The sequence below is a fragment of the Panthera onca genome, chromosome A1 (assembly GCF_046562875.1).
Source record: "Panthera onca isolate mPanOnc1 chromosome A1, mPanOnc1 haplotype 2, whole genome shotgun sequence".
Taxonomy (NCBI): Eukaryota; Metazoa; Chordata; class Mammalia; order Carnivora; family Felidae; genus Panthera; species Panthera onca.
This window is the reverse complement of record NC_138339.1, coordinates 177602588-177617423: the sequence shown is the minus strand read 5'-3', so window position 1 is coordinate 177617423 and position 14836 is coordinate 177602588. Positions and strand designations below refer to the sequence as shown.

The 14836-nt window shown below is 37.4% G+C and overlaps 1 long non-coding RNA gene across 7 annotated transcripts in view; it reads left to right on the top strand.

Annotated features, from left to right (window-relative positions):
• LOC144612810 (uncharacterized) overlaps positions 1 to 14836 on the top strand; it is a 234411-nt gene that overhangs the window by 76745 nt on the left and 142830 nt on the right. The gene's annotated exons all lie outside the window — the stretch shown is intronic.

The following is a 14836-nucleotide window of genomic DNA, read 5'->3' as shown; positions in this document are numbered from 1 at the left end:
GGGAAGTTCTCAGCTATGATTTGTTCAAGTACACCTTCAGCCCCTTTCTCTCTCTTCTTCTGGACTTCCTATGATTCAGATATTGTTCCGTTTGATTTCATCAGTTAGTTCTCTAATTCTCCCCTCATACTCCTGGATTTTTATTATTTTTCTTTTTCTCAGCTTCCCCTTTTTCCATAATTTTATCCTTTAATTCACCTGTTCTCTCCTCTGCATCTTCAATCCGTGCTATGGCCACCTCCATTTGATTTTACACCTCATTTATAGCATCTTTTAATTCCTCATGACTATTTTTTAGTCCCTTGATCTCTGTAGCAATAGATTCTCTGCTGTCCTCTATGCTTTTTTCAAGCCCAGCAATTAATTTTATGACTATTATTCTAAATTCTTGTTCTGTTGTATTGCTTAAATCAGTTTTGATCAATTTGTTAGCTGTCGCTACTTCCTGGAGTTTCTTTTGAGGAGAATTCTTCCGTTTCGTCATTTTGGGTAGGATCTGCAGTAGCTCCAAACTACAGGGCACTTCCCCTGTGCTGTCCAAAGAAACTTTGTGTTGGTGGGTAGGGCTGCAGTCAGACCCGATGTCTGCCTCCAGCCCACCGCTGGGGCCGCAGTCAGACTGGTGTGTACCTTATCTTCCCCTCTCCCAGGGGCAGGACTCACTGTGGAGTGGTGTGGCCCCTGTCTGGGCTGCTTGCACACAGCCAGGCTTGTGGTGCTGCTTCGATGGGACCTGGCCAAGGGCATATTAGCTGGGGTGGATCGGTGCATAGGGGCGGGAGGGGCAGGGTTAGCTAGCTTTGCTGTAGGTGGTCCCCTGTGGGAGGGGCCCTACAGCATCTGGAGGGAGGCAGGCCCGTCCGAGGGATGGATCCACAGGAGCACAGGGTTGGGCGTTTGTAAGGTACAAGCAAGTTCAGTGATAGGAACTGGTTCCCTTTGGGATTTTGGCTGGGGGATGGGAGAGGGAAATGGCGCTTGCCTTTGTTCCCCCATCGAGCTCTGTCCTTCTGGGGCTCAACAACTCTCCCTCCAGGTGTCCTCTCACCCTCCCCTTTCTCCGAGAGCAGAGCTGTTGACTTTTAACTTTCCAGATGTTAAGTCCCGCTGGCTGTCAGAACTCATAGAGTCCGGCCCCTCCACTTTTGCAAGCCAGACTTTGGGGCTCTGCCTTGCCTGGAGGGCTGCCCCTCCACTGCCCTGGCTCCCTCCTGCCAATCCATGTAGTGTGCACCTCTCTGCCCTTCCTACCCTCTTCTTTGGGCCTCTTGTCTATGCTTGGCTCCAGAGAGTCCATTCTGCTAGTCTTCCGGCAGTTTTGGGGTTATTTAGGCTGATGTGTGTGGAATCTAAGCAATCAGCAGGACGAAGTGAGCCCAGAGTCCTCCTACGCTGCCATCTTTTTTCCTCTCTCCAGGTATGTAACTTTTACAAATAGAATTGAGAAAATTCCCACAGGAACATACAGAAATGGACACAAAATTAAATATTGGAAATAACAGTCTCTCTCTTCCTAACTTCAGTAGTCCTGTACCAATCATGGGTGTTTCTCACAAACATACTTTATTTATCTGCTCAAGACTTTTACTGGACTCTAGACTTTTACTGGGATGAGATAATGGGTGGAGAATGGTGCCTACAAAATCTAAATTAGTTTCTTCAAGAAAGAACAGAGCTCCATTTGGTAAAAAGGTAAGAAAAGAAGTGATCTGGAAGAACGTGTGGAATGTAGCAGGCTAGAGTTTGAGAGATAACAGGGAAATAAATTTGAGAAATAACTACCAATATGATTGGGACTTCAGGGAGAGAGAGAGATAAAAGAGATTTTAAAAATTAACAGCAATAATAAACATCTATTATTAATTCTGTAATAGGTGCTGTTCTAAGTGGCTTACAAGTATGAATTGAACTTGATTGTCCAACAATTGTATAAGATAGTTATACAATTTTAGCGTCCTCTACTTTATAAATGAGAAAACTCTGGAACATTGAAAATAAGTAACTTGCCTAAGGTTAATCAACTAAATGCAGAGTTGTAATTCACACCCAAGCAGTTTGTCCCTTAACTTATTCATTTAACAGTTAGACTATAGATGCTTTACTTAGAAAATATGCCTTACAGCCATTTCAAAAAATATTTACAGAAAACATCCACAAAGATATTTACTTTCCAGTGCTTTTTGAGTTAAGATCTGTGTTTCTTTTAATCTTGTTAGCACATTTTAACTGACATTAATGGAGTACAGCTTTAGTCAAATTATACAAGTAAAATTAAAAGAATCTCAAAACTAATGTCCTAGTTACTATGACATTCAAATAAAATTAAATATAAAATGGATTGTGCTACTTAATGTTCTGTGGCTAAAAGACGAAAGTTCAAAAAAATTCCTTTGGCAGTGTGCAGTTATTGTAACTTATAGGTGTACAATTTTATACATCAAAAACCTTTACAAATGGTCTCATACTCTTAACACAGAGTGACAAAGGAAAAACCTTATAGGCTACATAAGACTCAAGGAATATAAATCCAAAGTTTGTCTTGCATTAGGCAAGACTTACAAGAAATAAAGCCTAACGTTTCTATGCAGATGCTATCACTGGAAAACATCCACTTAATTTGGTTGTGGCCAAAGTCCAGTCTTTGACCTGTATTTGAAGGTTTATGTGCTAGAAATGCTGTAAATTAATGAAGTGGATGCTCCATTTAAGCATTAGTAGCAGAGTACCAGAAAAAGGCCAGAGGGAAAGTAAGAGATGAACCTGGGCTCAGAAAAAGAAAAAAAAGCCAACTTGAAGAATAATAACCTGAGATTGGAATCTTCACTTTTACATAGTCACCATCCCCACCGCCATGTCCTTTGAGCCTCTGTCTATAAAGGGGAATGGTATTTCATCAAATATAAGACATTAAATAAGATGCACCATTGGTTTATGTAGAGTTAATTTTTAAAAATCAACCAATTAAAATGACACAGTGTTTTCTCATAATTTAGAATTATTTCATATTTGTTGAAAAACGGATTTATATCTGCATATAATAAAAGGAAAATAAAAATTGGTGGAAGAATTACAAATCTTCATAAGATTTTATTTTTTGGGAAAACTTCAAACAAAGTTTTGATACCTCTGTTTTCCCATAAAATATCACCATTTATGCCATAGAGAGCACTGGTGATGCTACTAAAATCTGCCTCAATATTGTCTTTGGGGTCTTGTTCCAAGCTTCTGACATTTTGTAAGTTTTGATGCTGGTGCTTTCTTGATATTAACTGATGCTGACAATGGAGGACTTCAGGTAACACTCAAAACCTTCTACTATAGTCTAAATGTTTACATATCTTCAGAATTCATATGTCAAGACCTAATCCCTACTGTGATGGTATTTAGAAGTGGGGCCTTAGGGAGACTATAAGGTTATGAGGATGGAGCCCTTTTGAAAAGAACTGGTGCCCCTATGAAAACACCCCCTAGAGAGCTCCTTTGCCTCTTCCATCATGTGAAGACACAGCTACAAGATAGCCATTCTGTGAACCAGACACTAAATCTACCTGTGCCTTGATCTTAGATTTCCCAACCTCCAGAAAGAACTGTGATAAATAAATTTCTGTTATATATAAGTCACCCAGTATATGGTATTTTTGTTTTAGCAGCCTAAATCAACAAAGACATGATCCTATTAAGGTCCTTAGATAGTTTATGATTGAGACACAGAAAATTTTACCTTTCCCACCATGCAGGCAAAAATAACAGCCAAGGTTGGATATGCTCAAGCAATAACACATCATCATTTCCACCCGGTCAGAGTTTATTTTAAGATTCCATTAATTGTAAGACATATCCCAATTTCAGAAAAGTTAGCAGGTAGAAATTGTGCAGCTTAGAATCAATGAAATTAAGTGTGTGAGCTGTTCCATGTTATGTTAACTCCTGAATAATTAGGAGTTTTGACACCATTTTTTTTTTTTTTTTTGGTCATTAGAGTGAAATATCTGTTGTTAACCTGCCTGTGTGACTTTTCCTTGCATAAAAATGCCAGCCTTCCTGCCCTCAAATTCATTATGTTGGAGGCCCCTACATTGCCCTCCATGCTTGAATCTAAGAAATTGTAATGTCAATAGGTTGCTTTCTCAGAGTCTACTTTGTAAACTCTTCTTCTCTCAGAAAAGGATCTAACATTTTTTTAACCAAGTAGTAAAACACATAATAAAGTACTGTCTAGTTTATAGTTTAAGAGTACAAGCTCTATAATCCCTTCTCTAAGACCTTGAGACAGAAATGTTTCAGAATGCTTAATTTTCTTTTAATTTTATATAGTATCACACATGTACCATATCCTATATAACACCAATAGATTCTAGAGTGGGATACTGTAATCAAAGTTGTTAATACTTTTGCAATAAGATGGATGAATTGTAATAGGGATAAGGACTATAAATGGCCTCATGTAAATTCAGGCTGGATTTGGCCACCAAATGAGACAGGGGCAGGTAAATTTTGCCACCAAGAGAATTATACAAATCTTTCAGTTTTCCAAGCTAATGGAACTCAGAATTGCAAATAAGGGTTTGTGGACATAGGTTAAGCATAAATATTCTAGTTTTTGCATAGAGCTTTAGGCATGGGCTAGAAAGTGAATGTTATTTTAGAAGGATGAGGGAGGTGCCAAGTTTTCTCAGTTTCCAAGTAATCACATCTTATTTGGAGAAAAAGAACACATCCACAGTTGAGGTTGGCCATGTGGCTTTGGAAACTGGCCTCATTGCATAAAATTCTTCCTCCTTATATTTCCTCATCTCAGTAAATGGTATCACAAACTACCCAATTTCTGAAGCCAAAAACCTTACAGTTTTCCTATATTCTGTTCTCATCTCTCATCATATCAAAAAGTCTTACCAATCTACTTCTATATATGCCCTTTTGGAACATACACATTATAGGACATCCAGTCTTTCTATCTCCAGGGCTACCACCTCAATCCAAGCCACATCATGTCTTCTGAATTAAGATAACTTCCTATTCCATGTACTCTTTTGGCTCTCATCTCCCAGCAGCCATTGCTCACACAGCAGCTACAGTGATCTTTAAATCACAAGTCAGATGTCTCCTTTGCCTGCTTAAGAACTCCAAAACTCTTACCATGACCAATGCTTTGCATGACCTGGACCTCTTCTCCCACTTTCCTTTCACTTACTGTACTTTATTAACCCCTGTCAGCTTTCTTTCTGTTCTGCAAATAAGCAAGCTTCTTCCTCCTTTACAGCCTTTGCATTTGCTGCTCGCTTGGGGATGCAGCTAGGGACACTGAGACCTGAGACCTTTGCCTCTCTGGCTTCTTCTTGTACTTTAGTTGTCAGCTCAGATGTCAGTTCCTCATCCTGGATTTTCTTGGCTCCCAATCCAAGCTAGATCTGACCCCTAATCACTCAATGGATGACCTTTGTTGATTTTCTTTTGGGTATTACCATTTTGAAGTTATCTTGGTGAATTGTTTCTTTACATATTCACTCCGGTGTCTCTGCCTTCTAGACTGTAAGCTTCATACAGGCAAGGACTGTTTACCATTGTTTATCCACTGTCCAGACCATTGGCTGGTATATAGAAGAGGTTTATTAAATATATTTCAAATAAATGTATAAAATCCAAATAATTGATAGTCTAAAATGTTAATTCTATTATTACCATCAATCAGATTATTGGTGTTCTTAGTTCATGCAAATTGGAGTAGACTATGGACATTTTAGAGAATGGTGATATGTCCAGAATATCAGAGCAGGGGATGTTTTTAGTTAATTTGATATTTTGGCCACTTAAATCATTACTATAGATCTGTAACTTGGGTTACATTTAATGAATGCTTTCTATGGGACATAATGCTGTAGGACTTAAATATATAACATCATTTTATCTTTCTATCAACTGAAAAAACTAAGTGACTTGCCCAATGTCTCATATCTAGAATGCAGCTGCTCTAGGATTGAATCCAGATTCCTCAGAGCACAAACCTGACAAAATGAATGTAATCAATTTATATTGAAAACAATTTAACTTTCTTTTAATGATTCAAATGCAATTATGAAAATATTGCTATTCTATATAGCACAATGAAAACACAGTTATCTGAGTTCTATGAGTTTTAAAGAATGTGAAGATAGAATTTCATGTCTTTATACTGGAACGATGATCTTTTCTTTGGAAAAATCCTGAGTTGGAGCCTCCAGGTTTATTTCCTCTTATGGTTACAGAAGATATAAATAAATTAAAAAATCACTTTTATGAAACTCACCTGGTTTGCAAGGCTATCATTTTAATAAGGAAACCAAAATTCTTTCTTCTACTGTTTTTTTTATTTTAATTTCAGTATAGTTAACATACAGTGTCAAATTAGTTTTGGGTGTACAGTATCGTGATTCACTGACTCTATACACTGCCATTATTCATAATGGTAAGAGTATTCTTTAATTCCCATAACATATTTAACCCATCCCCCTCACCCACCTCTCTTCTGATAACCATCATTGTTTTCTCATTAGTTAAGTGTCTGTTTCTTGATTTGTCTCTCTTTTAAGCTTTGTTCATTTTTGTGTTTCTTAAATTATACATATACATGAAATCCTATGGATTGTCTTTCTCTGACTTATTTCACTTAGTCTTACACTATTTAGATCCATCCATGTTGTTGCAAATGGGAAGATTTCATTCTTTTTTATGGCTGAATAATATTCCATTCGCATGCACACACACAAACACACACGCACACACCACTTCTTTACCCATTCATCTATGGATGGACATGTGGGCTGTTTCCATAATTTGGCTATTGTAAATAATGCTGCAATAAACATAGCAGTGCATATATCCTTTTGAATTAGTGTTTTCATATTTTGGGGGTAAATACAAAGTAGTGCCATTACTGCATCATATGGAAGTTCTATTTTTAAATTTTAAGGAACCTCTGTCCCACTTTCCAGAGTGTCTGCCCCAGTTTGCATTTCCACCAACAGTGCATAAGGGTTCCTTTTTCTCCACATTCTTGCCAACACCTGTTGTTTCTTGTGTTTTTTACTTTAACCATTCTGACGGGTTTCAGGTAATAGCTCATTGTAGTTTAGATTTGCATTTCCCTGATGATGAGTGATGTTGAGCATCTTTTCATGTGTCTGTTGGCCATCTGTATGTCTTTTTTGGAAAAATGTCTATTACATTTTTAAATTGGATTACTGGGAGAGGGTTGGTGTTGAATTGTAGCAATTCTTTAGAGGTTTTGTATACTAACCCTTTATCAGATATATCCTTTGCAAATACTTCTCCAATTCAGTAGGATTTCTTTTAGTTTTGTTGATAGTTTCATTCACTGTGCAGAAGCATTTTTTTTATTTAGTCCTAAAAGTTTATTTTTGCTTTTGTTCCCTTTGCCTCAGCAGACATATCTAAAAAAATGCTGTTATGGCCATTGTTGGAGAAATTACTGCCTGTGCTCTATTCTAGAATTTTTATGGTTTCAGGTCTCACATTTAGGTCCTTAATCCATTTTGAGTTTATTTTTGTGTGTACTGTTAGAAAGTGATCCAGTTTCATTCTTTTGCATGTAGCTGTCCAGTTTTGTCAACATCATTTGTTGAAGAGACTGTCTTTTCCCCACTGCATATCCTTTCTTTCTTTGTCAAAAATTAATTTACCGTATAACCATGGGTTTATTTCTGGGCTCTCTATTCTGTTCTCTTGGTTTATGTGTCTGTTTTTGTGCCAATACAATACTGTTTTGTTTTGTTTTAATGTTTATTTGTTTATTTTGAGAGGGAGGAGGGGCAGAGAGAGAGGGAGAAAGAGAATCCTGAGCAGGCTCCATGCTACCAGCACAGAGACCAATGTGGGGCTTGCTCTCATGAGCCATGACATCATGACCTGATCCTAAATCAAGAGTCAGACAACTAATGGACTGAGCCACCCAGGCACCCCATCGTACTGTTTTGATTATTACAGCTATGTAGTATAACTTGAAATCTAGAATTATGCTACCTCCAGGTTTGTTTCTCTTTTTCAAGATTGCTTTGACTGTTCAGGGTCTTTTGTGGTTCCATACAAATTTTAGGATTGTTTGTTCTAGTTCTGTGAAAAATGCTGTTGGTATTTTGATAAAGATTGCATTAAATCTGTAGATTGTTTTGGGTACTATAGACATTTTAACAATATTTGTTCTTCCCCATGAGCATGGAATGTCTTTCCATTTTTTGTGTTTTTTTTTCAATTTCTTTCATAAGTGTTTTATATCACCTTCTTAGTTAAATTTATAAGTAGGTATTATTTTGTTGCAATTATAAAAATGATTGATTTCTTAATTTCTCTTTATGCTGCTTCATTATTGGCATATAGAGATGCAGTATTTTTTTGTATGTTGATTTTGTATCCTGTGACCTTACTGAATTTGTTTATCAATTCTAGTAGTTTTTTGGCAGAATCTTCCAGTTTTCTATATAGAGTATCATCTCATCTGCAAATAATGAAAGTTTTACTTATTCCTTTCTGAATTGGATGTCTTTTGTTTCTTTTTGTTATCTGATTGCTGTGGCTAGGAGTTCCAGTGCTATGGTGAATAAAAGTGGTGAGAGTGGACATCCCTGTCTTTTTCTTGACTGTGTGGAGGAAAAGCTGTCAGTTTTTCTCCATTGAGGATGATGTTAGCTGTGAGTTTTTTGTATATGGCCTTTATTATGTGGAGGGGTGTTCCCTCTAAACCTACTTTGTTGAGGGTTTCTATCATGAATGGATTCTGTACTTTTCAGATACTTTTTCATTTTGTCTATTGAAATGATCTTACAGTTTTTATCCTTTCTCTCATTGATGTGAAGTATCATGTCAGTTGATTTGCAAATACTGAACCACCCTTGCAGCTGAGGAGTAAATCCCACTTGATTGTGGTGAATGATTTTTTTTCATGCATTGTTGAATTTGGTGTGCTAGTATTTTTATTAAGGCTTTTTGCATCCATGTTCATCAGAGATTTTGGCCTGTAGTTCTCTTGTTTTGAGGTGTCATTATCTGCTTTTGGTATCAGAGTAATGCTGGCCTCATAGAATGAATTTGGAAGCTTTCCTTCCTCTTATTTTTTGGAATATTTTGAGAAAAATAGGTATTAAGTCATCTTTAAATGTTTGGTGGGATTCATCTGTGAAGCTGTATGGTCCTGGACTTTTGTTTATTTGGAATTTTTTTGATTATTAATTCAATTTGATTGTTGGTAATCTGTCTTTTCAAATTTTCTATTTCTTATTCACTTTTGGGAGGTTCTGTGTTTCTAGGAATTTGTCCATTTCTTCTAGGTTGTCCAATTTGGTGGCATATAGTTTTCCATAACATTCTCTTTGAATCCTTTGTATTCTGTAGTGTCAGTTTCCCCACTTTCATTTCTGATTTTGTTTGAGTCCTCTCTCTCTCTCTCATCTCATCTCACTTTCTCTTTTTATGAATCTGGCTAAAGGTTCATCAATTCTGTTGGTCTTCACAAAGAATCATCTCCTACCCAGTTTAATTAATTTGTTTTATTGTTTTTTTTTTTTTAGTTTCTATTTTATTTCTGCTCTATTCTATGATTTTCCTCCATCTATTTGTTTTGAGTTTTCATGGTTCTTCTTTTTTAGCTCCTTTATGTGTCAGGTTAGGTTGTTTATTTGAGATTTTTTTGCTTCTTTAAGTAGGCCAATTTTTAGTTATATACCTTTTCTTAGAACAGCTTTTGTTATATCCCAAATTTTGGACCATTGTGTTTTCATTTTGACTTGTCTCCATGTGTTTTTTGAGTTCCTCTTTGATTTTTTGGTTGACTCATGCATTATTTAGTAGCATGTCATTTAACCCCCCTGTATTTTTTCTCTTTCCAGATTTTTTCTTGTGGTTAATTTTTAGTTTCATAGTGTTGTGGGCAGAAAAGATGCATGGTATGACTTCAATCTTTCTGCATTTGTTAAGGCTTGTTTTGTAGCCTAATATGTGATCTATTCTGGAGAATGTTTCATGTGCACTTGAAAGGAATGTGTATTATGCTGTTTTAGGATGGAATGTTCTAAATATATCTGTGAAATCCATCTGGTCCAGTATGTCATTCAAAGCCACTGTTTCCTTGTTGATTTTCTGTTTGTATGATCTATCCATTGATGTAAGTGGGGTGTTAAAATCCCCTACTATTATTGTATTACTATCAATTATTTCCTTTATGCTTATTATTAACTGCTTTGTGTATTTGGGTGCTCCCATGTTGGGTGAATAAATATTCACAGTTGTTCTATCGTCTTGTTGAATTGTTCCCTTTATGATTATATAATGTGCTTTGTCTCTTGTTACAGTCTTTGTTTTAAAGTCCTTTTTGTCTGGTATAAGTATTGCTACCCTGGCTTTCTTTTTGCATCCATTCATATGACAAATACTTCTCCATCCCTTCAATTTCACTCTGCTTGTATCTTTGTTTTTTTAATGTCTATTTATTTATTTTGAGAGAATGTGTGTGTGGGTCGGGCAGGGTCAGAGAGAGAGGGAGAGACAGAATCCCATCCAGGCTCTGCACTGTCAATGTGGAATCCGGATGTGGGGCTCAAACTCACAAACTGTGAGATCATAACCTGAGCCAAAATCAAGACTCAGACATTTAACGACTGAGCCACCCAGGCGCCCCACTCTGCAGGTGTCTTTAGGTCTGAAATGAATCTCTTGTAGACAGCATATAGATGGATTTTCTTCTTTTATTCTTTCCATCACCCTGTGCCTTTTGGTTGGAGCAATTAGTGCATTTACATTCAAAGTAATTATTGATACATATGCATTTATTGCCTTTTTGTTACTCATTTTATGGTTGTTATAATTCCTCTGTTCCTTTCTCCCTTTGCTCTCTTTTCACAATTAGTTGTCTTTCTTTAGTGATTTACTCGGATTTCTTTCCCTTTATTTTTTTGCATATATATTGCCGGTTTTTGATTTGTGGTTACCATTTCTTTTGTATATAACATCTTCTGAATGTAACAGTCTATATTAAGTTGGTGGTCACTAAGTCAGAACCCATTCTGTCCCCTACATTTTAGGTATATGGTGTCATTCTTTTTTTTAACGTTTATTCATTTTTGAGAGATGGAGAGAGACAGAATATGAGTGAGGAGGGGCAGAGAGAGGGAGACACAGAATCTGAAGCATGCTCCAGGCTCTGAGCTGTCAGCACAGAGCCTGATGTGGGGCTCAAACCCATGAGCTGTGCGATCTTGAGCTGAGCTGAAGTCCGGATGCTTAACCAACTGAGCCACCCAGGCGCCCCCATATGGTGTCATTTTGTGAGTCCCTTGACTGATATTTACAGATATACTTATTTTTACTGCTTTTCTGCTTCCTACTTTCTTACTCTTACTTATGGTCTTTTCTTTCCCCTGAAAGAATCCCTTTTAATATTTCTTGTAGGACTGGTTTACAGTATGAATTCCTTTAACTTTTGTCTTTCTGGGAAACTCTTTCTCTCTCCTTTTATTCTGAATGATAGCCTTGCTAGATAGAATATTCTTGACTGTAGAATTTTTCCTTTCAGAACTTTCAATATATCATGCCACTGCTTTCTGGCCTGCAAAGATTTGACTGAAAAATCTGCAGATAGCATTATGGGGTTTCCCTTGTATGTAATTCTCTTTTGCCTGCTGCCTTAAAAATTCTCCCTTTATCACTACTTTTTGACATTTCAATTACTATGTGTCTTAGTGTGGCACTCCTTGGATTGATTTTTTTAGAGGCTCCTTGTGTCTCCTATGTCTGAATGTCTGTTTCCTTCCCCAGATTCCAGAAATGTTCAGCTATTATTTCTTCAAATAAGTTTTCTGCCCCCTTTTTTCCCTCTGGGATCCCTATAATGTGAATGTTATTATGCTTGATGGTGTCACTGAGTTTCCTGTGTCTATTCTCCTTTTGCATAATTTTTTTTTCTCTCTTACCTGCTCAGCTTGATTACTTTCCATTACTCTGTCCTCCAGGTTGCTGATTTGTTCCTCTGCTTCCCCTAGTGTGCTATTTATTTCATATAGTTTTATTTTCTTAATTTCATTTATCATTTTCTTCATTTTGATTGATTCTTTTTTATCTCTTTGTTGAAGATCTCACTGATGTCCTCCACTTTTTTCTCCAGTCCAGTGAGTATCTTTATGATCACTATTTTAAATTCTCTATCAGGCATATTACTTACTCCATTTTACTTAGATCTCTTGCTGTGATTTTTACTGTTCTTTCATTTGGGGTATGTTCCTCTGTCTCCTCATTTTGTCTCTTTGTGTCTGCTTCTGTGTTTTAGGAAAGTCAACTATATGCCCTACTCTTGAAAGTAGTGGCTTTTTGAAGCAGAGGTTCTGTAGTTACTTGCAGTGCAATATCCCCTGTTCAGTAGAACCTGGCACTTCAGGGTTGTCTCCTCTGTGTGTTGATTGCACCTTGCTGTTGTGGCTGAGTCACTTTTTCCTTCAGTCCAATTGTCTGGCTCTCTTTGCCTGTTGTGGCAGTGTATGGTCCCTGTGGTATTAGTGGGCCAGTCTGGACCCGCCTGGGCTTAAGTTGAGTCATACCACGCATTTGCAAGATGTAGTAGCACCAAACTTCAGGGCACTTTCCCTGCATTGTCCCCTGAGCTTTCATTGGTAGGTGGGTCCTGCAGTACAACCAGATGCCTGCCCCCAGCTCACTGCTGGGACCACAGTCTGACTGGTGTGTGTGCTTATCTTTCCCTCTCCCTGGCACAGAAGTCTCATTGGAGTGGTGCTGGCCCCTCTCTGGGCTGCTTTCACACTGCCAGGCTTATAATACAACTTTGGATGGGCTCTGGCCATGAGCATATTGGGGGGAGTGGATCCACAATGTGCACAGTGTGGGGCACGGTGTTTTTGGCAAGGGTTGTGCCAGTCCTCTAGGAGCGGGGAACTGCAGTAGTGGACTGAGGTTGGCCTGGCTAGAAGGGGTGGATATCTCTGAAGCACAAGTAGGAGGGCTGGTGTTGTCAGCAAGTTAGGTAGTGAGTGTGGTGGTGTGCTGATTTGTGCAGGTGACGGTGAGTTTATGTTGGGAGCAGGGTAGGGAAATGGCACCTGCCAGCTCCCCTGCTCCTGAAGAAGTCTCCCAGGTATCTCTTTCCCTTCATGATGTGCTCTGAGATGAGTAAACAAGTCTCCCTCCAGTAAGTACCAGGTGTTTTTCAAACTGCTGCTTCTCTGCTGTATCTCAGAGGGGCTGTTTGTTGTTCTGTCTCTTTTAGGGTGGGGATTCAATTTCCTCTCACCCTCCCACTCTTCCAGAGCATAGCCCACTGGTTTTTAAAATTCCAGGTTTTAAGTCTTGCTGGTTGTAAGCACTCATGAAATCCAGTCCCTTTAGTTTTCAAAGCCAAATGTTATGGGGATTTGTGTTCTCCATGCGGGCTCCCAGGTATAATAGTCTGCCTCTCTCTCTGTCTACATGTGCAAGCCCCTCCCACATCAGATAGTGCTGTGGGTATTTAGTTCACTACTGGTCTCTGTTCTTCATACTCTCTTTGGGGTTGCTTCTTCTCTACCTTTAGCTTCGGTGTTTGTTCTTCCAGTCTTTGAGTCATTTTCTGGGTTATTTACAATGACGTAAGTGTTACAATGATGTTAGTTGTATCTGTGTAATGAAGTAGCCTAGGGTCCTCCTACTTCACCATCTTTCCAGCCTTTCTCTTCTCTATTTTTGACCTGAAGGTGGACATGTTTCCTTTAAGAAATTAAAATGTTATGGTATAATATTTAGAAGAATATTGACCCTGTTACAGTGAAGAAAATCCAGACTACTTATCAGGACAAAGCAATTTTTATGTAGTTTAATTAAAGCTATAGGAAGAAAATGTATTGCAACCAAATTGGTGTTGGACAAGTCTCCTGAATAGACCAACAAGGTAAATAAGATGAAAGCCTTAAACTGTCTCATGCACTATTTATGTGCCTGTTGAAAGACACACTGTCTACTTCTTTGGGCTACCCACCATTTTAAAAATTATTTTCTCATTTCTTTATTATGTGTATTATTATTTCTTTATTATGTTGCAAGAAAGTGTGAGGTTTCCTTCAAATGACATTAACACACACAAAAAAGTAGAATTTTAAATAAAAAGTTGTCTTGAGGTTTTATTTTCAACTCTTCCCATCAACACTTCTGATGCTGACTATATTTAGTGAAACTTCCTTTATAAGTGTGTAACGACCCTTTCCGCTATAACTATCCCTGTTATTATTAACAACTAAAATTTGAGGTGTGACTTTTCACATGCCAAAAGTATTTCATTTTTTTTGAGGTGTCAAATCCTTTTTTTAATTGTTGGCTTTACCCAATGGCTAAAATCATTCCAGAAAGTAATATAAAATGTATTTCAAAAACATTACCAAAGTAATTTTAAAATGTAGATTTTTTAAAATTATAAATACACCAATACATGTTAGATACAGAAAATTTATGTCTGCAGAATAGTTATTTGAAACATTTGAATGTCTCTTTTCAGATTTCTTGAAGCAATATTATAATGCCAAAAAAAATGGTTAAGTTTCTGAAGGATACAAAAGAAAGAAATCTAAACAATCCATATGTAAGTCCCATGACTACATAAAAATTACTGCATCCATAATAACCATAACTACAGAGAAAAATGTATGCATTTGAAAGTTCTTCTAATGTATGTAGTAATATTATTATACAATGATGTCATCACATACCTTCCAGTGTATATTACTTCAGTTATTTTAAGTAACTTAATTTTACTAGATCTTTGTTTCTGTATTTCTCAATTGCAAAGCCACCACACACTGAAGGGAAAGCTGTCTTT